Raw genomic sequence first — 25,922 nt, forward strand, 5'->3', positions numbered from 1 at the left:
GTATACTGTGATAATACACTGTATTATTAAGCATTGCCATTCCTCATAGGTGTATTGTTAGCCAACTCACAAGTTTTGGTCGTTACTCAAAGGAGAAAAGAACAAAACCAACCAACTTGGGAATTCTGTCTGTTGGAAGCCATTTGAGTTTAGCTGCTTTCAAACAAAAGTACTTTTTGAAAAGTTTTGCATAGGTAAAGGAAATAATTTAGAATATCTGGCACATAAGAAAAGATTATCTGACTTATTGTAATTAACTAACCCATATTTCATGTCAATGCAGATAGGCTGACAAGCATATTTGTGGCATGTATCCCCAACAGTATCAAAAACAAAATCATAAGCTGTCTGAGTCTCAAACTTTTACTCTGAGGACCTTTAATCCTGTCATATATTGGGAAGGGGCCTTCCTAGATCTGAAAGTCATTCCATCTGGCATGGCGGTATGGCAGCCCCTGTGACAGAGCTCCTCAAAGCTAAGGTGGTATTTTGTTGCCCTTTGTCTTTTCTCAGAGTCTCCGAATTGCATTTTGATAGCTGCAGCCCTCTCTCTTCTCAAGACTTTTCATTTTGTAAATTATCTCAACATGAATGTTTCCTGGTTTTTCCCTTGTGCGTTTGCATTCCAGTGATAATATGTACGTCTAGTCCTGTAGCCTCCCCATGGAATTAGCACGTGCCTTCTCGGTGCTCAGATGCTTTTGGAACCTGTTGGGACTTGGAGGGATAGTAATATTGGTGTTCTCGTTCAAAAGTGGACCGCTTGTTCATTTTCTTCTATGCTATTTTTACTTTTACCTCTTACACCTTGGCAGAAGTTTCTCTATGTTTCTCGTTCGTGCATTTGTTCTGTATCTGGATTAGGTACAACTAAATTACACTACCTATCACCAGGCTGATGGATGTATCGTGACTGCACTAGCGCGTATAGTGTGCTTAGTCGTCCTCTCCAGCCTTTATCAACCCCGCCTTCCGACTGCTGCTCTATGTGGCACAGTGGTGGTGTTAGGAATTTAGGAAATGGTTTGGGGTATAATTTCTTTTCTCAATTCTTCTCTGAGGAAAAGTGTAGAACTGAGAGCTCTGAACCCAAGATGCTCAATCTATCTTTGTGTGCACCCTAAGTTTTCTGTGTTTTGACCTTTTGGTCTGTCTCTGGCTTCTGACCAAGAGGACATTCTAGTTTGTGACAAAACTGCAAATAGCAGTGGTCATGTACTTTGGTCACGTGCCCTCCAAAAATTTTGATTCTCAAACTGCCACTTAGGAATTTCTATTTCTGCTGCTTAGGAATTTCTATTTCAGACAGTGCTGAAACCAGCAGTCCAAGAGTATCTATGTATAGCTATCATCACACACTCTCTTCAAATGGCAAAATTTTATCCTGTGAGTACATTTTAAGAAAACAATAACCAAAAATCGCAAATCATTTGGAGCACTATTTAGTTCAGTGTAATAGATGAATAACACTGTGGATAATTTTAACAGTTCTATATTTAGGGAAACAAGGCCTTGTAGTATGTTGGTTACAGCAAAACTTGATCAGTGTGAAGTACCAGATGGTGTTCTATAAATGCAGATCTTAGGGCAAGCATCCGAACAACTCTCATGCTATGTGAGTACCAGAGAAATTATAACAACTGCCACCAAATGGGTCACTTTATGCATCACCAATTTTGAGTCGGTAGCATAACTGATGAGAAGTATCTTTCCTTTTACTGATGAGAGTAACAGGGAAAGCATGGTGTGTTTTAGTGCTGTACCTGGAAATGTTTCCCAAAATGAAAACCTAGGCCCTCCTTGTGAACTCTTTTTGTAGGTACTGACTGATTTGGTAGCTCCCCAAGGCTGTAACGGTGTGTCCAGCCATGAGATGTTACAGCTCAAAGCTTTGTTTGGTTCTCTCGCTCTTTTGACAAAGTAAATGCTTAAGCATGAGGCCAACTGAAAAATAGTCATGTAGAATGAGCTGATCGAGACAAAACTGATACGTGTATATCTGTGTCAGTCCCATAGTTTTCTGGAAGTTTAACTTTCTGTTTCAGTTATGGATTTCACTTACTGAGAACTGTGCATAATTTTCCCTTTTAACTTTAAGGCTGTATTAACGTCCCTTCTTTTGACTAGTTCGTGCAAGCAGTTGTTTCAGGAAATTGGTCTAGCTAAACTGACACCTGTCTATTCGTACAGAACGAGATTCTTTGTTCCCTGGGGATTCCTGCCAAGATTTTCGTATGATTAACAGCATTGAAGAATTGCTTTTTCAAATCTACTAGTTTCCTTTTTTTAAAGGAAATGGGCAGCATGCTGACTTGACTCCTTTTCTTTGTGAAGCACAGGCCAGCGTGGCAGGGGAAGTAAAACGTGCCACATGTGGGCACATGCAGAATACGTCTCTCTAAATTAAGAGAGAAAATAGGAATCAGGTAAAAACTCTGAAACAAAGCGAATTTTTGGTCTTCATGCAAATATATGATCAGTCCTTTATTTAGGTCTTGTAGCAAATCTTCTGGTGAGTGCTTCATTGCAGCAACTACAAGAATATTGTGGCAACTCTTATTTGTAACATCATATTTGGAGACTGATTTTTATTATTTTTCTAAATCCTTTGCAGTTGCACAGGGGAGGCAAAATAATTGTCTTCTACTTACAATGTCTTTGTTTATCATTTTGTCACGTATTCATAATGTTTTGGGAACAAACGAGCATTCTTGATGTGAAAAATCTTTTTTAAGGGTAAGTTGTTAGCCAGACTCCTAGCAGCTGAATGAGAAGATATATGTAGATTTTGACAAAAATTAAAGATGCGCATACATAAAGTTCTACACACCTGTTCTTAAGTTTGCCAGTTACAATGTTAGCTAATGATAGCAAAAAATATAATCGCATCCGAACGCAGGTAAATAACACGTTAGAAATGTCTCCTATGCATGCTCTATCTAGCCTGCACCTTTAAGTTTTTCCCCAAAATGCTTGGGCTACAATCATAAAGCAGTTGATATCCTGACCATAAAACATGTCTAAAATCCTTTTTTCCTTTTTTTGATAGTAGCTTTTAAAGTAGAATAAATTTAGTTCTATAATACAGGTTATGTCTCATTTGACTATCCAGCTGCAATGGTTTTGGCTGGAATGGAATTAATTTTCTTCATAGTAGCTGTGTGCTGATGTGTTTTGGATGTGTGAGCACAACAGCTGATAACCCAGGCATGTTTTATTCCCTGCCGAGCAGCGCTTACACAGCCTCAAGGCCGTTTCTGGTTCTCGGGCTGCCCCAGCAGCCAGTGGGCTGGGGGTGCACAAGAAGCTGGGAGGGGGCAGAGCCGGGACAGCTGACCCCCACTGACCAAAGGCACATTCCAGACCATCTGGTGTCGTGCTCAGCAATAAACGCTGGGGGAAAGAGAGAGGAAGGGGGACGTTCCCAGTTATGGTGTTTGTCTTCCCAAATAGCCCCTACATGCAACGAAGCCCTGCTTTCTGGGAAACAGTGAAACACCTGCCTGCCCGTGGGAAGCGGTGAATGAATTCCTTGTGTTGCTTTGCTTGCTTTATCTATTACACTGTCTTTATCTGAAGCCACAGGTTTGTCTTGCTTTTGCCCATCCGATTCTCCCTCATCCCACTGCGAGGGAGCAAGCAAGCAGCTGGGTGGTGCTTCACTGTCTACTGGGGCTGAGCTACACCACCAGTTTATCTAAAAGCTCTAGCAGAAACTTCAGCACCTTGCTTTACATCAAGATAAGATGCATCACCTTGGTTCACGACAGCAGGTGGTTCAAATACATCACTATAATGACATTCCTATCTAAACTGACTGCTCCTTTGTGCCACACACAAACTTAGATGGCAGCAATTTATTGGCTCAGAATTGCAGGCAAAACTCCCTGTTTACTCATTTGACAGCGGTGCTGATATTCTTTTGTCTGTGATCTCATTTACTTTGGGTAAAGCCACAGTTCCCATCTGTTGTTATTTATGGTAAAACTTAACAGTAGTTTGAATAGATTGTCTTTTTTCTTTCTCTCCCTTTTTTGGGGTTCATTTTCATGGGGTTTTTTGGGGGGGCATTGTTGTTCTTTGGGGGTTTTTTGTTGGTTTTGGGAGGGGTTTGTTGTTGTTTGTTTGGTTTTTTTACTAACATGGAATGAAAGATCTTGTCATTACTCCAAAGTGGCTGGTAGAAAGTTTTCTTGATGCATTTTAAAAAAAAATATTATTCTCATGTTGTATTAAAATAGCTTTGTGCATATAAGGATAGTGGTTTATACCTCACGCGTTTCCTCTGACAAAGACCATTTCCACCTCCCTTCCTGGGTCTGTTTTGTCTTGCTTGACTAGAACCTTGTTGTCTTTTATGTAAAGTGCATGTGTGTGTGGAAATATAAATACGTGTCCAAGAAAACAAAATACAATGAAAGTGTGAACAAAATTAGATGAATTAGGTTACTGAAATAAGAAAATAATCCCATATTATCACCTTGTCCCCACTTTCATCTACATCTTGTAGAAAGAATAGCAAGGCCACGATTGTGGTGTAATATTCTTTTATATTTGCATGAGCTTTCTTCAAGCACAGGGAGATGTTTTCCAAAGATCTTGTAGTCTTGGGTTGGAATTCTTATGCATGAAGGAAGAAGCTACTTTAAGGAGAAGCTACTATGTTTGAAATGTGTGTCATAATTTTGTGAGACAAGTTTATCTCTCAGCATGGAAATGATGCCTTTTTAGCAGTGAAAGTTGATATATGCCATCTGTGGGGTGTTAATAAAACATTCCATATGCCCAGATAGCTGTTTCTCTTTACCTGTAATAAGAATATGTCTGTATCTAATACTGAGAAAATGAAATTTCGAGTTATTAATAGCTTAAGTTTTATCCTTTTCATGTAAAAATAAATTACACTAAAAAGCAGAATGGAGGGAAATGTTTGGGTTTAACATGTAGCAAACAGTTAAAATTGGTTCTTTACAGTAGTATACCGGTTAAAACTTTGGTCTCTGTCAGGAAAACGTCATTCCAAGTTGACATTTTTAAAAGACAAAAGATCCCAAGCAGTGGAAACCAAATAAAACGTTTAAATAATAGCCAAAGGTAGGAATTCAATGAAGTAAGAAAAAACCCCCACCAAACCACCACGAAGCTAATGTGGCCAAGTATTTTGCACCGATGAATGACTCTAAGCTGCATTCTTATATACTGACTACATCCCGTGTGCGTTCAGGGGTGGCCGCTGGAAGCGGGGAGGCCACACCGGTCTACTGAGAGATGAGCAGCAACGCAGCAGGCAAATGGTGGATCTTTCTTTCAGGTTTTCCACATAGCTCTTCCCCCACTGAAAGCGTGTAATGTTAATATTCATAGTATTCCCTGAGTATCAATTATAATATGCAAGACAAGGAAATACAGAATGTAAAAAGTTTACCAAATACAAATTCCACAGTTGCATAAGTCTTGAAGAAGTGATATGATTGCCTTCCTTCTCCCGCAAGGGATGGAACAGAAATAAGAAGAGGCGTAAGAGGCAAAGAGATTGTGATTGACATGGAAAATGACTATGTAGTGGTTTACATGTACTGTACTCTTTCTTTTGCAATCAGGTTGCAGAAAGCATGTGGTACCAGATGCCGATATGAGAATCAAGAGTATGCAGTGTAAATAACAGTAATTTGAACTCAGTATCTGCAGACTTTTTTCAATAAGCCCACAACTTGATTTTAATAGAGAGTATTTGTTAGAAAGTTTAAACTCGCTCCTTCCTACGCTTTTTCTTTGAACCTCTGTTTTATTGTCTTCGTGCATTTGTAACTGCTTCCTTTACCCACCTTAGGTCAACAGTGATCTTCATTGTGAGACTGTCCCTGTGATAAGTTGATTGCAAGTCTCTGTGTTTCAATGATTACTGTTTTCAGGGGTAGGAACAACCAAAGCAGAATTTTAAAAAGCATTTTCCATTGGTTAAATTCTGCTTTCCTAATTTTCTTAAGACTAAAGTTAAGTCAGTCCTGACTATCTCATCCTAAAGATCTGACATTAAGATACAGTCATCCATTCAGTTCCAGGGATTCTTTAAAATTATCTGCATAATTCCCATAAGAAACATGCAGGAAAACAAAAATGATCCTTCAGGCTTTGAAATTTTTCAATCTCCATCACATGGAAGGCTTGTTTAACAATGGCACCCAATTCTGAAGCCATACCAATGGCTTGCAATTAGATGTTCAGAAAGTCCCTCATAGTTTCCTTTGTTCCATCAGAGATATGTATCATCTTGTAGTCTTTGCATGCGTATGGCAGCTGCTGCCCTCTTGGGCATGGTCCAAGTTGTAGAACCTGTTGTTGATGCTAGCGTATGGTGGTGGCCTTGGACAGATTTGGCAGATGCTCACTCTATCAGCTCTTTCAGATTCACCAGGATTACTTGTCTCCAGAGTTTATCTCCTCTTGGGAGACTTTCACACATACTTTCCACTGCTATTTTCTGGCAACTATTTCTCCATCCACATCAATAGGTATCTACAGAATACACTTGCACGCAAAGGTGCTTTTATAACACTGTGAGGTAAGCACAGTCCCTACTCCAAAACTCCTGCTGCTTCAACCTCCTGGCTGTGATTTCTGCACTGCAGGAACACCCTTTACCAAGATCTTTGAAACCCTGCACCTGGCAACAGCCGACAGTGCTGTGTCAAGTCCTGGAGTTTTCATTTGCAGCTATTTATGTAGCTGGCAACATCTAGACTACTTCCATTCATTATACACTTACGTCTTGCTTATGTATGTTAAACACAAGTGTCACTGATCATCAAGTCATGGACTGTTTAATCTCATTAGTCCCTGATTCTGTCTTCAACATAATGAAGGAAAGACAGGGATCAGGTTTACAATTTGTCCTGCTGGAAGTATTCTGATACCCCAATATCTATAGATCAGATCTCCTTGTGGGGGAAAAAAAAGAAAAAAGTAATACATGGACTCAGATTCATCCAGTCATCACAAATCTCCATTCACATAAATTACAGCACCATTGCTTGATCTTCCAGGTCAGCTTTCATATCTCTGGGTCTTCAATGAATTCTTAGGATATCTTACTACTGCAATTTAGAGAAAACCTGATTCTTATGTTTAAAGTGACTGTAATATATATAAAAACAAACAAAAACCCCCAGTGAATTTCCCCTAGTGTCTACTGGGATGACTGTTGTTTGCCTGACCAGTATTCATTCCTGACCAAGCTCCATTTCTTTTGTGGGTTTTGTTTGTTTGTTTTTGTTGTTTTTTTTTTTTCCTTTCCGTTGATATTCCTGGATGAGTAGGTTTTATTGATGTCAGCTTCAGTGACTGTCAAGGAACAATCTCATAATTTCCAGCTGCCCCCATTTTAAGAAAATAAATCAAGGACATAAAGGTTTTTAAGACAGTGAATTAATGGAAGCGTAGACTGATCATTCATTATATCAAGCACTGCTTTTGACCTAGACAGAGAAAATGCTGTCTATTCTTCTGCATGTCGGTGAATTCCTTGTTTTTAAGTTTTCCTTTCACCATAATGTGAAAGTACCTTTGTCCTGTGAACAATTCTCCTCAACCAAAATGACATGAGCTGTGGTGACTAACAGGGAGTTGTGTGAGGGAAGGGAGTGGGCAGGAAGCATTACCAACTGCTGATGTTAGAATTCCATAAATTTCCCTTTCATAGCAGGCATGCCTTCAGTAACGAGGTTCTTTAATAGCAGTATTTCCATGATCCTTAACGTCAATTAGATTTTTTTCAAGTCAACAAAAAAATCATCTGGATTGTCCTCATTAAAGTTGGTGCAATTTCTGACCAAGGAATCATATCTGTATGTTATATGAGTAAAACAGCATGTAAAATATAACAGCAGTTTTCAGTGATTTATAACCTCTAGTTTTCTATGAATTTAATCATTAAAGAGTATGTAAAAACATATTTTATACACAATCTTTTATCTTACATTTATTTTTATATTTCTCCATAGCAATTTATTGCAATAGATATATCACCATTACTGTAGACATTTATAGTGCCATTAAAATTCAATGCCACCATAAATTCATGCTCCTTAAAGTGTTGACATTTGTAACAGCTTCCACAAGGGCATATTTTATGCTGAAAGTGAAACTTGGAGTAGAAACTTTTGTTAAATTTAAGATGTAGGCAAGGCAATAAATGTCTTTTATCTGCTTTCAATAAATTCAATAACTTGGGTGACACAAACTGTGTTATGCCCCCACTTTTGTTTTCATTTGCTCAGGCCTCTTCAAACCCGTTCCGAGTAAAGCACGATATACAAAACAAAATTGTAAAGCAATTATTTACTGGCTAACACACAAAATATAGACAGTACATAACGAGCTATTTGAGTAAGAGTTAACATCCCAGTTCTTCCTAAGGCACCTGAAAGGTCTTTGTCCCAACAGGCATCAGTCAGGAGAGGAGAGGTTGGTCTCCACCGCTCCCTGGGACAGACCGGCAGTGCTGCCAAGCTGCTCTCCTCCACAAGGTCAGTCGAAACTGATGGTGCTGACAGCTCCACCTGACTACCCACTGGCCTTCATCTTTTGTTTCCTCTTTTTTTTCTCCCCGTTGGGATCTTATGCTTTTCTGTGTTGTTATTTTTCCTCTTGAATCCTTGATTCTGTCTCAACAGTCCTCTCTCTCTCTCTAATTTTTACCTTCCTTATCTCTCTGCAGACTTTTACAGCTCTTTCTCAGCAGTCTCAGTGAAATTCAGGTGCTGTGCAGGGTCAGAGCTGGGCTATGCATTCATGATACACCATCTGCTAAACTGCCCGTGGCGGGAGGAAGCTTACAGCAGAGATTACAGAGATGGTTACAGCCGATGATTGTTGGTTTATATGTTGGCAAGTGTCTTAATATTACACTTCACAGGGTGGGAGTATAAGATTTAACTAGAAAATTTTAAAAAATTGACAATTCTGAATACTGAATGTTTAAGATTATTTAAAGATCATTTAATCTTCAGTTTTTTCCATGTTGACTGAAATGGAATTGCTAGTTATTTGTAAATGGCAGTTTTCACCATTGGGATAGACTTTGTCTTATGTAATTGCTATATTTTATAGAGCCTATCTTGGAGTCCTTACCCAGGAAAGCTATCAGAGTACAGCACCAAAATAACTCCTCTTATAAGTGCACAAAAGTTTTCTAGCCAGTATGTCTATTTGTTATTAGAACTCACTTAGAATCCTCCACTTCCAAGAAGTAGTTTATCTAGTTTCTCTGACTTGTGCTCAGGTTGCACAGAAACAGGCATTTAGGAAAAGTCTCCCCATAGACTCTCTAAACAGTGTTGTGTCTCCCTTCTAAATTGGGAACCTTACGTTTGCATCTTTCTTGCACTGCTTCATCACAGGCAGTAAGCACAAGCCAAGTTACATTTTTTTTTAATCCCTCTCCAACCAGAATCAGACCCTATCCATAGGGTAACGTATTATATGATTGCTAAAGTGAAAAAGCTACTGAGGTAGCCTGTATCTTCATGAAGGTGCCAGAATTCTTTGTAAAGACTTGAGCTGAATGCAATACTTCCCCAAACCTTTTGCCATCATTTCCGAGGGTGCTAAAGCTCACTTAGCTGTGTAAGAAAACAGCATAAAATCACCACTAAAGCAAAACTGGTTTCCTTCCTCCTCATCATTGCAGAGTCAGGCAGGAATCTCTCTTGCTCATATTAGTTTCTTTATTCATGGAAAAGATAGATCGCTGAGTAAGTATCCGGCATGGAGTTTAATGCAATGAGCAAGTGACTAGCAAGTTGACTTTTCTGTAGCTAATGGGTTTTTTTACAGAAATTAAAAAATGAAAGTATGTTTTGACAGTTCAAAGTATCTTTGATAATGGTCAAAATTACCATTAACCTTTACCTTGCATCACCGTAGATTCCACATCAGTAACTCATTTTGACATAGGAGGGAGTAGTAGAGAGTAGCAGTGTGGGACAGGTTGCAAACAAACTACTGAAGAGATGCCTGCTTGGAAATCTCAGTCCCTCAAAGGAAGGCGGGTGTGAATGCCATCAAATCCATCCCTCATGGCTGTGCAACAAGGGAAAGGACTGCAGTTTTAGATCACGTCTGGAACTTTGTGAAACATCTGCCAGTGCTGGCTGCTCTGTCAGTTCACCCTGGAAGTGCTTTCCTTCTGATCTGAGCTGTTCTGCACTTGAAGATTCAATAGAATCCATTATAAACACAGAGTTACTGTGGCCCAAACAGTGTGACTAAGCATGGCTACAGTTGAGGAGAATAATCCTGTGGGGATTACAGTTGTTGATCAGGAGAGGTATCAAGGAATTGTTGGCTCGCATGAGCAATCATGATGTCTGATGGAAATTCCAGAGATGTTCTTATTCTCAGTCTATTACTAATTAAATGACAGACATAACCAAATGCAAAATGTATTTTTATATATACACAAGGCATACAATTTATTTATACATAATATGTGAGGAGTGTGCAAGTGTCAGTAGCTTATATATGTGTATTTTCAAGAGTTCCACTAGTAACAACTAAGACAAACAATGAGTTACAGGATTTCCTGTACAGTGTCAAGTAATCGGTCTGTATTAGCAATCACCTTTCACTATGTTTACCAACAGGAGCATTTCTGTGTACCTGTGTGCAAATTTGATAGCGAAAGGAAGGTGAGAGTCACAAAAGTGAAGCAAAAGGTAAGATTGAGAAACTAAAATGTTCGCTAATAGAGTCATAAGCAGATTTTAGCATCTTTATTTCATATTATAGTTTGAGATGAGGTGTTCTGAAAATAGAGATTGCAGCGCAGTGATAAAGCATACTACAAAACAACAACTGTACTATAAAACTACTTTAATATTTCAATGTCAGGAAACTGGTATTGCATTTGTCATCGTACGGTTCGACTGTGGGTTGGTTTTTTTGGGGGTTTTTTTAACATGCACCCAACCACACAACAGGAAGCTTCCTAAGCCAAAGAGAAAGGAAGATCAGTCAAGTGCTTCTGGCAAAGTCAAAAGTAAAGCTGTATTTCAGGAAAGAGAACTTTTTGTCACAAAATTAGTAAGTAATATACCTGTGTCCCAGTATAGTTCACAGAGGTGCTGCTCTACTCAAAGCTCTCTTTAGAGTCAAAATTAAGAGACCTAGAGGGCTTATGGTCATTAGTGATGCCACAGAACTTTCCATACAAAGTGGCTTGTTAGCACTATGGTTCTGACTAACTGATGTAATTACTTTCAGCCAACTTAAATTACCCTTCACTTTCAATTGTAGTGAGAGATTCTGGGAGCAAAATCTGATGAGGTTAACCAGGAGGAGGTTACAGGATCACAAATGATAAGTAACTACATCAGGAACAAAACTTTGCTAATGGAGGTTTTCCAGTCTGCCGGAAAAGAGTTTCACAAAAGGTGCAGACAGGAAGTTGAAACAGGAGGAGTTCATTCTGGGAAAAAAAAAAAAAGGTGTAAATTTTCCAGTTATAAATGTGATTAGGCATTTGGGAGAATCTTCCAAGAAAGCTTATGGAAAATTCTTTATTGGTAGGAATGTTATAATCAGATTTGGATATCTTTTAAAGCCAAGTTTGGACACTTTTTAAAGAATAATTCTAAGTGATTTCAGGCAATATTTGTTATACAGAAGATAAAGCTTGTACAACAGTATTTTCATTACATTTTATTATATTAATGATAGCATTTCCCTGCGCTCTTGCATCTTAACTCCTGATGACGGGTTGGGCCAATGGACATGACCTTGTCAGCTCAGGCAGTGTGGATGCAGGTGGTGAATGAACTGATCCGGTTTTTCATCGGCAGTAGATGAGGGATACTGGAGATTTGTCAATGGCCTCTCTTGCTTTCTGCTGTAACCATGATGTGTACCTTGTTTACAAATGCTTTCTCATCATGGCCTACTGGCTTTATACCGAATAACCTTAAATCAGTTTGAACATAATTCACAATATTAGAATGAATAAACCTATCATTTTATTTCCATATTGCGTATAGAATATCTAATCAGTATTTATGATACGTAAGATTAATCCCACTCATGGGGAGAGGCCTTTATAATTTATTAGTGCCATCACCTTGCTTGAGTTATAAACTGTTCACTTCATTCAAGACAGAAAAATCCATGTCTTGGGAATGATCGTCAACGCCTCTTATTTGTGAATTTATTACTCTTCTTAACGGGAAAAGTTTGAATGATAAAGGTATTTTTCAGGGATTCTTATTGCATAAAGACTTTGACCATTTCCATGAAAATGAGGCTGATTTGGCAGAAAATAGCCTGGTCCTTTTGGGTCTAAAAGACTTTGGAAACATTTCACAGTTGGAGGAACTGTAGATTTGGGCTTAATGAAAGGGAGAGAAGCAAGTGTTGTTTGAAATGTGTGTTTTGGGTTGCATTTGATTTGCCTTTACCATAACTCTGCTTGTGATACACATTGCTGTAATGATCCCTGATGCTTTTGAGCTTTATGCCTACAGCTGGAGTTCAACATCAGGCACTGAGATGGGAACTCCCACTTAACAAATATTAAACCAGATCTGCCTACATCTGGTGAGCTATTTAAAGAGCGGCAAAAAGCTTTAAAACTCGGAAGAGCCAAGTTATGCTAGAACAGTCAATATTTTTAAACAGTAAAGAATCCAAGAGACTAGGTAAAGCAGAACCGAAATAGCAAGTAATTATTGTATGCACATCTCCTTGGCTCTAGTCAAAACTAACTTAGTATCAGCAAACTGCAGTGTCTCTTGGCTCGTAGGATTAGGGTTTTTCTTTTCTTTTTCTTACATCATCCTGAGACCTGATTGTCTCCTGAGGGAAGGAGCATTCACAGCATTCACACTCCTTCACAGCTTGCACCAGATCCAGTCACTGCCTTTTAGAGGCACATATTACACAAACTGAGAACAAACACTTCTTTGTCTCTGGCAGGAACAGACATGGTAAATGTAATCAAACACAAATTCCCTTTCCCTGTGTGTTAGTGAGAGGTGTCATGGGGATATGGCTCCTCTGCCATTCCTTTGCAATCAGCAGCCTGGCATTCTAGCAGTGGATTATTTCCCCCCTTCCCTCAATACTCTTTCCTATGCCCTCATCTTTCCCACAAAGTTGGGGATCACTCCGTTCTTGTACTTTGCAGTGACCTTTCCGTACGACTAATTGCTAAGCCGTTCCCCGCGTCCTCGGAGCAGTTCCCTGCCGTGGCTGTGGGGCCGCGCGGGATGGACATCTCCGAGGGAAAGGGAAGAAACCGGCAGCTGTCAGTGAAACGCGAGTCCCTGCAGACGGCCAGGATAGGTTTTGCCAAGGTTGCTTTCTGCTGGGTAGAGGCTTAAGAAGGTTTTTGTTCTTTCTGCTGACTGAATGCTTCTAGAAGGATAATGCTGCGTCTCAGTGGAATTGTTTCAACTGAAGAGGTCTTCAGGGAAAATACACTGGTGTTTTGGGAGCAGTTATTGGAGCTTAGATAGAATTCAAATGATGATTCCTACAGCACACACTGATAGGAGTTTTGAAAAAAAAAAATTTAAAAATCATTTAAGATTGGATTTAAGGATTAGCTGAAAAAGGGGAGCTGGGAATCATGTTTATATAAACAAATGGAAACTGCTTTCTACATACTAATTGCAATTACACATTTCTGTTTTCACATTTCATTAATACCAAACTGTTTGTTATCACAGCTAATAAGAAATAAATCATAATTGTTTTTAGCTATTCTACATAATGAACAAAAACATGATTGCTGTCGACAGTTGCACTAGGAATTATAGTTTTGCCCAGTAAACAGGTTTCTGCTATTTGTACTCCAGAGGAAAATTCTGTTATGTGCTATTGAAGAATATCCCAATTAAATTGCATAGAAATTTTATGCTTTGCTATACATTTAGTACACAATAGTGGAAAATTTTGAACTGCAAAAATTATTTAGGCTCAATGTTTGTGGAAATTTCTGTAATTGTAAGTGACAAAAATAATGCTGAAAATAATAAAATATTATTCATAATATTAAAGAATAAAAGTCTACAGATGTGCCAAAATACTTGCCACAGAGGCTGCACATCTACTGACAGACTTAAGTATCGCATTTACAAAAAAAAAAATCATTCTTTGAATAGTCCTGATGAGTGCATTATCTGAGGTCATTTCATATATCAGAGCATTTTAACAGGCATAATGACGAGAGCTGTAGACTCGTACTGCGTGTTGTAAGACTGTGTGAAAGAGTTACATGACAAATGACAAAGTGCATTTTACACTGGCCCTGTTCATGGTACACACCACTTGCATACTTCTTTGCGGTAAAAAACTTTCAATGCATTTTCTGATATATTTCTGTTCTAATGGCACAAGATGTAAAATAATATGAGCTTTGTTTATTTCAAAAGTAAGCCCAGAGGACTTGCATATAAAGTAGGAAATAGCCATTAGCTAGAAGTGTATCTAAAATTCCCTACACAAACAACACAGCAGTAATGTCTGATCTGGAGCGATGTCATGGAATCCCAGACTGGTTTAGGTTTGAAGGGACCTCAAAGCCCATCTAGTTCCACCCCCCTGCCATGGGCAGGGACACCCTCCACCAGCCCAGGTTGCCCAAAGCCCCATCCAACCTGGCCTTGAACACTGCCAGGGAGCCAGGGGCAGCCACAGCTTCTCTGGGCAACCTGTGCCAGGGCCTCAGCACCCTCACAGGGAAGAATTTCTGCCTCACATCCCATCTCCATCTCCCCTCCTGCAGCTTCAGGCCATTCCCCTTGTCCTGTCACTCCCTGCCCTTGTCACCAGCCCCTCTCCAGCTTTCCTGGAGCCCCTTTAGGGACTGGCAGGCTGCTATCAAAGTTATCTTGCGCTTTTCCTGAGCATAGCTTGCTTATTTCCCTTCTTTGTGAGCAGGGATACAAGGACATTTGGAACTGAACATGAAAGCTAATACGATCATTTAATTCATTTAACAATTCACATATCCTTTTTTTTTTAGGTAGCTTGGTTTTTTGCATTGGCTACTTTTGTTCCTCTTAGCTTTAGGACATGTCTTTATCCAGTTCTCAAATGAGAGTGTAAAGGCTGGCAAAGACACTGGTATTAGTGTTTTTGCAATTAAGAAAGAAGAGTTGCTTTAATACTCTAAAACTCAGCACTTTTGCCTCTTTTACAAGAGCATCAACCTGAAATTCCAGACTTTGGGGAAATTTCAAAAGGACTGAAACTGTGCAGCATTCTGAAATAAATTGGTACTTTTCTTTGTGGTGATTTTGGTCAGACTATTCTTTCACTGCAAACAAACCAATATATTATCCCTTCAAGAGCTGTCGTCTTGCATATACTGAACCTATGTTTAACAGCTCATCGGAAATTCTGAGGGAACATCAAATGTTTTAATCAGTTTTCATTCCAAATTGGAATAGTATTACAAATTTAAAATTTTCATATAACTTTTTTTTTTTGTAAGAAACAAAGTATTTTGAAGGTTCACAATGACCTGATTTGATGTATTTCAGGGCGAGCTGCTTTCCCATGAGTTTAACTTTGTCGTTCAAGTTTGCAGCAACTTGCTTTCTTCCTGTAGCATCTTGCAATGGGGACTTTAATTTCGCAGGCCACCTTGCAGTGGGTTGTAGGCTTTCAGGGAAGAAATTTTGGCCTATGTTGAGCAGCAATATGTAGAAAAAGTGTTTTACATGCCTTGCAGAACTTTTCTGATGTCCTTTGCATTGCTTGTTATGAGCAGGAGGCTTCATTCAATATTCAAGGGGACTCTGGCACTCTTGCATTCCTGTCTGGTGCTGGACATTTGAGTCCAACGGGTCACGCTCAGTCTGTGATCACGTTCAGTTAATGATCACTTTCAATCTGTGACCACAAGATACTAAGTGCAAAATCCTCAGTGGTTTGAACATGGCTGTCTGCAACATTTATTCATTGTCTTAATGTGATTTTTCACTCTATTGCTTGTACATATGGGCAGAAAGGATTTATTGCAGAAAACTATGCAAACAGATCTCTCTGCAGTTACCTGGTCTTCTGCAAAGTTGTATATGAAACTGCCTAATTGGTCTTTACATATTTGCATGAAAAAGATTTTATTTGGAAAGTGCAGTAGTTGTTTGACCGTAGTGAAGCTGATGTCTGTCTGTCGATGTATGCTCTTGTGGGAAACCAGTAACGTTGTTTTCATGAGCCTTGAGTTTGCCTTAGGGTGAAACTCCACTCTTTGCACACGATTAAGAGTGATAAAAACTAACTAGACAAATGCAGATAAAATGCAGCAGAACATAACAATCGGAATTACTGTAATAGTGGCCACCTTGTACTGTTTGTACAATTAGTATGCTGAGAATAATTTTGGTTGCATAATAACTGTTGATTCATCCATGGTGAATTCCTTACCATAGTTTACCATGATTTCTGGTATAACCTCCAGTTTTTATTACTTTGAGATCCTTCTTCAGTAAATATTCATCTAAACTGAACTTCAGTTAAACACTGCGGTAACGGTATAATTTCTTCCGGCCTGCCAGTTCTATTTAAATTTTATTTTGTTAGGATAGGAAGCGTGGCAAGAGCCATGGCATTTATTTACACTGAGTCAAATACACAGACAAAATTCAAGTTGGTGCTATAGTGATGATTGTGGTGGAGTTGGAGTTCAGGGCTGTGCCTGTGTGCACACTTGGTGCTCTTTAGCCTCAGTTGCTTGTGTGGTCCAGGAACTTCCCGGCTCAGTCATCAGTGGGTGAGAAGATGGAAGGGTTTGAGAGGTTGGACTGACTTGATTGACTGAACACCCCAGGGCCTTCCCAGTAAAGCGAATGACTAGCTGCTCTGGGACCTCTCCTGGTGGGAATTTCAGGCAGTCTCAGATTCCCCAGGCAGCTCCTGCAGTGCACACACCAGCTCCGTGCTTCGCTGTCTTGATTAACGCCCCGGGTGGAGAGGCTGGCAGTCCCAGAGACTCTGCTTGGCAGTTCCTGCTGCAGAAGTGACCAAAACGTACGCACAGAAGATACTCGTTAAACAGTCAATAGACATAGATCCTGCAGATGCAGGAATGGTGACACAGGACAGGCTTTTGTACATAATTAGGATAGCCGGATGTTTTGTAAGTGGTCTAAGATCAGAAATGTATCATGCGTTTACATGGTCACATAGGACCCAGCAGCGCAGAAGAATTCAGCAGAACAATGCTTTGTGGGGTCTTGGCCGGTCCACCTGGAGATGTGATTGCAGCACACTTGTGGTGGAAGCTCCTTTCATGATGTGGACAGACACTGGTGATCTTCTACAAGAGATTTGATTCCCCAGGCAATCACTGCCCTATGCAGAGCTGCCAACAACCAGGGTTTTTTTTGTTATTTTGGTTTGTTTGTAAACAGTCCATGAATGTCTGTGCGACAGAAACAAAATTCTGCAATTGAGTTTAAAGCAGAACTTCCCCTTAGAGTATTCAGTCCCAGCTGAGAATCATTTTTGTTGAAACCAGAAGCGTAACAAGGCTTTTGGCAACTTGTTGTCAGCCTACCTGCAAACTGGCTGGGGTGAGAGGCGGGGGCAAGGGCCTGAGCTCAATGGGAGGTCTTAGGCCCCTGGGTGTTAGTCCCAGGTGGGGTTGCTCAGAGCTGCTAAAGCCTATTGCTGCCCTCAAGGTATGGAACATGTTCTTCCATCAATTTAGCATTGTCAGTTATGTCCTTCTGACAAATGAGATCATAGCGCTAGTGCAACTAGAATATCTTGTTTATTCGATGTAGCCCTGATTATTTGGAGAAGACAGAACACTGCACCAAAACTAGCTAGTGGTTTTGAATATAAATAACAATCTATGAAGGCTCCTAAATAAATAATGCCATTAATCCAGAATGTGCTCTTTTTTTTGTTTTTTTCTTTTTTTCTCCTGTTGAAAGGAATCAGAAGCAATATTGTGTTATTTATTCCTAGATTAATGTTGCTATAGTAACTGTTGCACCTTATTGTTAGATGCATACAGGAGTTGTAAAGTTACTTGGGGGGAGACAAGAAATTTGTCCAATAATTGGGCATTTTCAATAAAAGAGGTGTTTGCCTGCCTTGAGAGGCTGTGTATAGCAAGAAATCTGAGAGCTTTATAAAGCGCAGGACGGGGGGGATGAGAGGAGAGGAAAGAGTGTTAGATGTGCAGTGACTTGTATTACACTAAGTTGGCTCATTTTTATCATTGTTTTACTGTGGCAGTTTTGAAATGTGGACTGTGTGGGTAACCATGGAAACAGAAATTCTGCAAATTGAGGACCTAAACACAGTATTGTAAGAATCCTTCAGATGCGATTAACTTGATTATTAGGGACAAAATGCTGCACAAATCTTATACAGGGTAGGGGAAAACTACTGTTTCACCATGGTCCCCAAACCCCAGGGCGGGTAGAGAGGCTGCCTTGCAGTTACTCAGATGCAAAACCTAGCTGGGCTGTGGGGTGGCTGGTGAGGAAGTCCTTGAGGTGCTGCGAAAGTCAGCCCCTTGCTGGAAAGCAACCGCGAGTACTCGGGAAGGTAACTGTTACTTTACCTCCTCAGGCTTCATGGGCTTATTGGAAAGAAGAGAGGACAGGCCATCTCCCTCCTACAAAAGCCAGTGATGTTGTTAGCTTAAAGAAGGTCCTGAACAGGTATGAGGAGAGTTGAGAAGAACTTACTTAGCATGAATATTTTTTTTTTCTGTATTCTAGTTTAGCTTTCCAGGTTCATTGATGAGTTTTCCTGCACTTTCCAAGGTGGTTCTCATGCTGAAACTGTGTGCTTACATATTAATATTTTGAAAATTTTTAGCACTCTCTATGTTTCTGTAGTTGCTGTCCTTTTGAAAATTATATTTACAGCTTAGTAGCATCCAAGTCCTTAGAAAACTTTTTCATGTGCAGGTTTGGGTTTTTTAACACTGTGGTTAGTGCTGTGCTACAAAATTATCCCCATCCTCTCCCTTAATTTAGCAGAATTCTAAATTAAATCTAGGTAATTTGTTCACTACAAAACTGGGGGAGGGTGGAACACGCACTCAAATGAAACATAAACTTATTCTGAGGTAAGCAGAAAACTAATTGTGTTGATTTAAATAAATAAATAAATACACCCCAAACCAAACCCCAACCTTTTGTAAGATAACAGTGAAGAGTAATTCTGAACTAAAAATTAAGAGGTTTACACATTTAGAAAATTACAATGATACATTGAATTTCTTGGACTGTCTCAGGTTTATTAGGGATATTGAAAAGGATAATTCAAACAATTTAGAAACATTAGTATACTTTAGTGAAACTTTCTGTTGTCCTCTACTGTACCTTCTTTTGTCAGAAAAAGGTGATTTGGTTAATTAATCTGTCCCTGATTACTTTTAAAGTGCAATATGTGGTAGGTAACATGCAAGCTGGTTATTACCCTAGATTCTTTTTATGCCATTCTGAATTATTAAAGCAATTATAATTCACCATTCAAAGGACTGAAGGAAGTAATATATGTTTTAAATTTCATGAAACACTTTAGTCATGAAAATCCCCAGTGATGTTACGAGTGGAATTAATGTGCATAAGATGAGCAGGTTTTTAGCTAGCCTGGTAATAAAATGTTGTGATAGAGTGAAACATGGAAGAATGCTTTATGAATAAAATTTTAAATCTGTATATCTCTGAACGCTTTTAGATATAGTATTTACTGTAAAATAATATGGTATATAGTACCCATGGTATTCACTGACATATTTCAAATATTGTTACAGTAAAAATCAAAATGGAATGTATATACTGTAGAACTTTTGAATGACAGTAAGCTACTTCAGTATACAAGGGTGGGCACTGACAGTAGGGCCAAGACTAGCTCCTGTTAACCATGTCACTTTTGCCTTTTATTTCACTATAAAATATATACCTTGAAAACTAGAAATCAGAAAAATAATGGCAGCAATCTAAATGTGATTTTGGACTAATAAATGCGTTTTAGGGAAGAAATGGTATGGAACTAAATGTGGAACAAAACAAAAATTACCGAATTTCATTCTTTGCAATACATCAGTTTTGCACAAGAGTGAGTGCTGTTGCCTAAATCATTCAAACCATTTAAGCAAATGTTTTACTTTAAAAAACTGTAAGTTGTGTTATTTGCAGCTTTATAAAAGTCTTTGAAAGGCACAAAAAAGGAAGGATATATAAAACAGAATTTTACAGGTATTTGTGTCCCAAATATACATGTTCTGTGAAATAATTTCACCAACCTGTCGAGATAAAAATATATTTTGAAAAATAAACTTCAGCAGAGTCAAAGTAGGGACGTTGTTCTGTTGCTTTAGCTCTTGCTTGCCACGTTGGTGTAGGGCTGTTATTATGGAAAGAGCAGCGTTTTGTGTTCTATGAGTCTGCAGCTAATTTGCAATAGACCGTTGCTGATTTATAATAGCAGCACTAGACATATGTGGAAAACATCTCTTCCGGAACTGTAATTGAATGTACAGACACAAGGGAATACAAAAGTTTCCCAAAATTGCCATTTTATTTCTACAGCTACTTTACTCCAAGTGGTTGACTTTAACCGGAACTGTATAATGCGCATTCTAATGTACATAGGCCTTTCACTCTCCTTCATCTGCACTGTTCGGCCCTGAAGGTAAAATTTCCTACAGCATATGATAATCCACTCCTAAAATAAATATCTGCATGTGCAAGCGGTATAATTAAACTGACAAAGTTCTAACTAAGACAAGTATATTGCTGGAAGATTCTGTTTGCAGAATGTCGCTTAGAATTGCCGACAATGTGCAGGTATATTTGTATTCTCAGCTGCAAGTGTGGATAATTCTTTTCATTGTTTGAGGTGACTGTGCACTGCAGCTGCAAAGTACGCTGCAGAAATAATGGTCGTCGTACAAAAGCTTCCTGTGTGCTGTCAATACAAATGGCTTGCAGATAGTTTTTCAATTGCCTCTCATTGTGACATTGCAGTTCCTAAGCTGTTGAAATCAGCTTGCAATGGTCTATCTACCAGGGCAAATTTTGTCCTCCACCTAACCCTGAAAGCAAGGCTAATAGCTGTTCAAGAGGCCAATGGATCTTAATAAAAAATGGAAATGGTTTTGCCCCTTCATTTTAATTAACATTATGTCTACATTTCTATGATAATGGATAATTAAGTGAGTTACCTTGACATTGGAATGTTCTTGGAAATAATTTACTATGCAATTTCATTAGGTTAAAGACATTTGTCTGTTTTATTTTGAATGGAAGTTTCATCATAAATATTTCTGAATATGATTTATACATAAACTAATTATTCACAGAGTCAGGATTTTACAAACCGCAAAATTCATTGTGTGCATACTAAAACTCTTTTTCTGATCATACGTATAACCCATTTCATCTATTTCTTCAAAGAAACATTCCTTTTTTTCCTGGAGCCTCCGATCATCTGTTATTCTATAAACACATCAAGAGACAGACAAACATTCTCATGGAATATTATTATTTTGGGGACAGCAAAGCAAAAAGTTTTCCTCCATAAGGGTTTGTTTATTACACTTCAGAGAAAAATGTTAATCAATCAAAAGTGTTCTTCAATAAAATCTGAAAGAATTATTTTTCCTATGTTTATTCACCAAAACAGCAGAGCATATGCCTTTCAAGCAAACTACGGTATTCCCCAGTCCCATCCTTGTTCAAGCACAGCTATGTTGTAGAATATATTCCCTTTACAAAAAAAAAAAAAAATTAAAACTATAAAATGAACTTTCTAGATCTAGTGAGGCTGATATCTTGTTCTTAAATCTTCTTGCATATCTAGTTATAAAGCAATGGGGGATGCAGGCAGGCATGTTAGGTCCCTTTTTTTTGTAATGTACCATCAGAAAAATACTTCCGTAGCAGTGCTGTCCTTCAGGTTCTCACAGGGCCATGACCTCAATTGAAGGAAATGCTTACCTGTGTTTTGTTTGCCCTAAGGACATACTGTAAACTCTACCCCAGAACTTCTATATTTTGAGAGGTGCCCATAGCGCACACAGATAATGATAGAATGGCAAAATGTTGTACTATTTTTTGTTTAATAGGTATAATTCTATCAAAATATGCATTTCAAATATCCCTTTGAAAACGTCATTAAAATTAAAGACAATCATGTATTCATAGTTTCTGATAGCACTGTCTACTATGTGAGAACTAACAGGAGACCACAATTTCCTTCAAAGGGCTTGTCGGTGACATTACTCTTCAAATATACTGAGAAAGAACACTTTCAATGCCAGCTTTGTAGAAGAATTTTTGAGAGATCTACTACTTTTGTGATGCTAATTACCAACTGCATCATGGAAACAAATTACACATTTGTTCATTCTAAAGTATAATAAACGATCCAGTTTTTGCACTGCTGGTTTGCATACCATAGAATCATGGAATGGTTTGGGTTGGAAGGGACCTCAAAGATCATCTAGTTCCAACCCCTCTGCTGCAGGCAGGGACAAGGAGAGGGGCAGGTGATAAAGTGGAAGGAAAGAGAATGACGTTTTGAGAATAAGTACTTTAGGACAGTATTTAAATATACGATGTGATACAGTGATCTGTGAAAGAACATTGCATGTGGTATTACTGCAGAAAAAACTGTAGCAGTAATAAGCAGCCTTTTAAATGATTATCAAGATTACAAGATTATCAGATGTCTCTTGGAAAACACTCTTTGGAGTGTTGTTTAGTAACATTTTTCTGTCTGTTAGAAATCTTTGTGAAGCCTAATCCTGCAGTTGATTCTCTCGCTGAAACTGGAAATTCAGGACCTGGGGGTAGTCGGGCTACACTTGGCCATTTATTGAATTGTCTGTTGGATCCATGGGAACAGAAGGGCAATTTAAGTTTTCATAACACAGATGAATTCATGTGTTAATACTTGAGATGGACCAATCTGTAATATTCAGTGACGTATTTTTCTGTGTTTCTCAGCTAAAATCTGGACATAGTTCTGGATATAGTTCTTTGTTATTGTCAGTCAGCAGAAAATATTTTGAATTGCACATGAAAATGTCTTACACGCTAGGTAAGCGTTCCTTCGTAGATATCTGTCATGAGCTGAAGAACCATTTTCAGCTTCCAACCATTTCATTGTTTTGACCCTGATGCAAAATTCCGAGCTTTTTCGATAAACAGGGAGCAAACCTGCTTCTTCTTTAGAAATAACATTTTCAGATATAGTAAGAAAAGATTAAGAAATGGAAAAGGAGGATACAACTTTCTGAGGAGGTCCCATGCGAGAAAATACTGCTTTAGATTTCCATAATAATTCTAGAACATAAAAAATAGAATTGGAAACCCAAGTCAAAAGTGGTTGAAAAAGAGAGTTCTCCTTAATAACAAGAATGAGTGCTAACTTTGTGCTGAAAAGTTTTTTCTGATGCATGACCGTAAAAGCCCAGTGATGCCATATTTCTACATGGTACCATAATCTGAAGCGCTAAGTCATATGGATTCTAGGAGATGGCCTAATATGTTGGCTGCAAGGTACATGGTTCTTAATTTTAGACAAATTTTCACACTTTGGAGACTCACTATAATACACAGAAAATAAAAAAATAACCCAATAAGAAAACTAAAGCATATTTTCTCTATTGCTACACGTGAGTATTTGGGGCATGGGTGGTGTGGCCTTTGGATTCATCTTTCAGTGGCAAAAAGTATTGCACTAGCTAAGTGTTAGTCCCGTTGCATTACTTAAAATGCAGCATACATGTGTTTACCGTGATCATACTGTCCTCACAGATAGCCAACATCTGAAAACCTTTTCATTTGTAAAACAAAAGCAGATTTGAAAATCTTTCTGCGTTTACCTGAATACAATAAATGATTCGAAGTCATTGCGTGCAACTAGAATCTAGCCTTGGTAAAGCTGTTTTCCTGAATTAATGCCCAATAAAGATATTTTGTTCTCGGCAGTCAACAATGATGGCAAGACTTTTTCTTCAGGACAGCATAACATCCCTTCTGTGCTGAAGACTGAACTGCTCTCCTTGACCATCACCTGGCCCTGCTGCAGAAGTAGTTTGGCCCCAACCGAATTCTTGTTCCAGCCATTGCTCAAGCACATAATGAATTAATTCCAACAACTTGCACGCCCTTGCTCAGGGTGCCGCGGCAGCAAGTCGTTTTCTGTGTCAGCTGCTGATTTCATGCTGGCGCCCCTTCACGCTGCGGCGTGTGGTAGAATCATAGATGGAATCGTTTTGGATGGAAAAGACCTTTAAGATCATCAAGTAGGCAGCAGGTTCAGCTGCAGCATGTGTGGTGTTGTACAGTCAGGTGTTGGGCAAAATAGTCTTGAGTGGCTTACAGGAAAGTGTGTTGTTTTTAGTATCACCCTCAGTTCTATTCTGTCTTAGAGGCCATCAGCCATAGGATACAATGATGGTTAGTGCTATTAATCTGATACAACAGCTGAGAAAGTGTTTCCACTAAAACGTTTGAGAGAAAGCAGCAAACTATTTGCCTGTCTGGTTTATCATCTCCCTTGCTCAGTCCACTTCCACCACCCCTCCTGCATTAACCAATTGAAATAAAGAAGATTTTAGGATCCTTGAGGTTTTGTAACCCTGCATCCCACATGAAGGGCTCCAGGCCACCTGCCTCCCGTGTCAAATGCCTCTTCTCCTCCGCAGCTGGTGAGTTTGGAAAGCTCAGTGAGCCACCACCTTTTAAAATTTAGATTTTGTGGGATTCCTCATTGGCTGGGTCTAGGGACTGCTAGTGGCCCAACACCTGTATGACAAGCAGCCAAGGACACCAAGGTGCTGGAAAGTCCAGCGGTTTGGCCACATGACTGTTGCGCAGATAACCACGAAGCTGTCATCCTCAGTTCTTCTGCAAAGTGAGTATTCAAGCCTCTCTATGGCACTGAGCCCTCTGGGGAGAGGGGAGAGCAAGAGGAAAAGAAGGGAGTAAGAATGGTGTTCCAGTCTGGGGAGGCAGAATGCCCAAAATGAAAACCTCAAATTGGTCACAGAACTAGAAATCTAATTTCTACATAGCCTGTAGTGTGCTGCCAGTCTTGTTTACAAAGCCTTGGTAATTGCGTGAGTAATTTTTCTAGGGACTCTGTTTTATAATGATTGTAAACCTAAGATCTCCTTTAAGCTCCTCTACCCACCCCCATAAGACATCTTATTTTAGGCAGCAACCAGAAAAATAGTCCCTATTTGTGCTTGGAGCTCCACAATCATTACGCTTTTACTGCAGAGGGACGCGCTAAAGAACAATTCCTATATCCTTTTCTTGTTTGTTTTTTCCCCTCGCAGTCCCTTAATAAGGAAATAGTCCAGGTTTGAATTTTTTTTCTCCTTTTAAATATTGAATCATACATTGACTTTAATGGGAGCAGTGATGGATAACGCTAATTAATTAATAATTAATACTGAATAATTCCTAGCCTAACTTAAGACAAGAATCTGCAGTACATCAAGAACCACCTCACATTGATAGGGCTATTTAATAGAGGAAAACTAAAATGAGCACAATATTTAAGTTTCTCTCTAAAAACTGTCCCTATTGCCTTTCTGCCCTCTATAAAGATTTTCCTTCCATCAGTATTTCTGATTTGTCATTAGGCCATCTAACTGAAATTGATATCAAGAACTTTACTTATATTTTCACGGGGACTCAGGCTTGCCAAACCTAAATAAAATGGAAGATTTTAGAAAGGCGAATGACTGAATCAGTTTGTTAACATGGATGCTGAGAGAAAGAAATAAGATTCAAGATAAAATTATAGCAGGATTTTTTTTCTACTGGAATGATTTATAATATACTTTAGATACTATATAACCTGTTTAAAAAAAAAAAAACTAAAAATTAAAATATTTATGCAATGCTAACCACATTCCAGTGTCAGAGAAG

Source organism: Grus americana, chromosome 15, assembly GCF_028858705.1.
Source record: "Grus americana isolate bGruAme1 chromosome 15, bGruAme1.mat, whole genome shotgun sequence".
In the NCBI taxonomy this organism is placed as follows: domain Eukaryota; kingdom Metazoa; phylum Chordata; class Aves; order Gruiformes; family Gruidae; genus Grus; species Grus americana.